Source organism: Condylura cristata, unplaced genomic scaffold (assembly GCF_000260355.1).
Source record: "Condylura cristata isolate star-nosed mole 26May11 unplaced genomic scaffold, ConCri1.0 scaffold00009, whole genome shotgun sequence".
NCBI lineage: Eukaryota > Metazoa > Chordata > Mammalia > Eulipotyphla > Talpidae > Condylura > Condylura cristata.
In genome coordinates, this window is record NW_004567110.1 from 56,874,165 (window position 1) to 56,875,900 (window position 1,736).

The 1,736-nt window shown below is 38.7% G+C and overlaps 1 protein-coding gene across 1 annotated transcript in view; it reads right to left on the reverse strand.

Moving 5' to 3' along the window:
• Nucleotides 1-1,736, reverse strand: part of XKR4 (XK, Kell blood group complex subunit-related family, member 4) — a 381,414-nt gene that overhangs the window by 157,129 nt on the left and 222,549 nt on the right. The gene's annotated exons all lie outside the window — the stretch shown is intronic.

The following is a 1,736-nucleotide window of genomic DNA, read 5'->3' on the forward strand; positions in this document are numbered from 1 at the left end:
TATTTATTTATGCATATAGAACTGGGGTACAGAACAGAGGTGAAGGAGCCATGAGAGGATTCACCAGAGACAGAGTGGGGAGCAGAACAGGCAGATTGGCAAAGTACACTGCTGAGGGGAGCAGCGGGCAAGACAAAAGAGGTCTGAGTGCCATGTGGGTTACCTCCCCACCCGGGAACAAACTCTTGCTGAAGTGCCTGGAGGTAATGTTGTACTTTTACCTGGTACACCACCAGGGAGGGCCCTGTATCTATAGTTTTTGTAGAGTGGAATTACCAAGTGTTAATCTTTTGTAAAAATTTTCCCACAGAATCTATTTGTATGGCATCTCACATAGGAAGCCTCTAAATGCTTTATCTGACAGTGATGAGATTATAGTTCAGAAAGACAGGCAACTAACTGCATGTAACAATGATAATGAAAGTGAACAATATTTTAGTCATTATCATTATTGAATTTTGTCACGTTTTCTCAAATCTTTATTAAATTAAGAATGGAAAAATAGCATTCAAATTAAAGAATAGGGCCTCCCTGGTGGCTCAAGGGTTATAGTCAATAGCTATCAAGCTATTGTTAGTCACTGCAGCAGAAGCTGGGTCCCTGGAGGCCAGGGAGCTGACCCACATGGCTCAGCAGACCTCTCCTTTCTCTCCATTGCTCCCCTCAGCAGTGTATTTCAGTATATCTGCTTGCTTTGCTCTCCATTCTATCTCTGTTGAATACTCTCAACCATCACACCTCTGGCTGACACCCCAGTTCTATGAAATAAATAAATCTTAAAAAAAAAAAGACAAGAACCTTTGTAGTAGATTTTATTGAGTTTCAATGTGGTGCTAACTCTTACTTGTTATATGATTTTAGGAGAGTCCCCTACTCTCAACCTCTTTCTATACAAATGAGGCAAAAACGTAGCTACTTGTTGGGGTATTCCTTTCCAACATCTGATCTAACACACACAGGAATTCAATAAATACTAGTTGTTCCTACACTGAGTTAGCCATAGTAAAATGTAAAAAGGTAGGGATGAAAGTGATGGTAATGCTGATTAGAACACTAAACAAAACTTCAAGGTCAGAGGAAAATACAAGATTTCATAATAATGAGTACAAGTATATTTAAGCTGCTTAGGGGTGGGGCAATGAAGATGAGTTAGACAGGAGAAATAGTGTGGGTGCCTTGGAGAATGTGGATTTTAAGTGGCAAGGGAGTTATTCAATAGTATCTTAGCTCTTTAAGAATTTTCTATCTGAATATATTAATATAACTGAAAGCTCATATTATTAATTCCCATTTTTTTATAGCTGTTTGAGACTATCCTTACTAGATTCTTTTTATATCTGAAAGAGTGGAGGCAGGAGTGCCGCAAAAATGGAAAATAGGTTTGACAGTGCAAATTTAGTGGCCAATGCAGATAAAAGAAGATAAGAAATAATTTCATGTCATAAGGAAGAGATGAAATAGTCCAATAGGTCAGGTAATGGGAGAAGATACTGTCATGTTTAAATTACAGTTTGCTTATAGAGAAGAATGAGCGGATGTACCAAATGACTCTGGGGTATTTATATACCCCCGAGAGGTGGTGTTGCCTTTCACTGAGAGAAGGAATTCTAGATGTGAAATAAGCAAATGTCATGACACTGCATGTCAAAAGACATGAAGATATTGAGAAACCTTTGCACTATGCAAATGGAGATGTTAGAAGGGCTGTTTCATATTCACACTTGGCCTACAGCAGT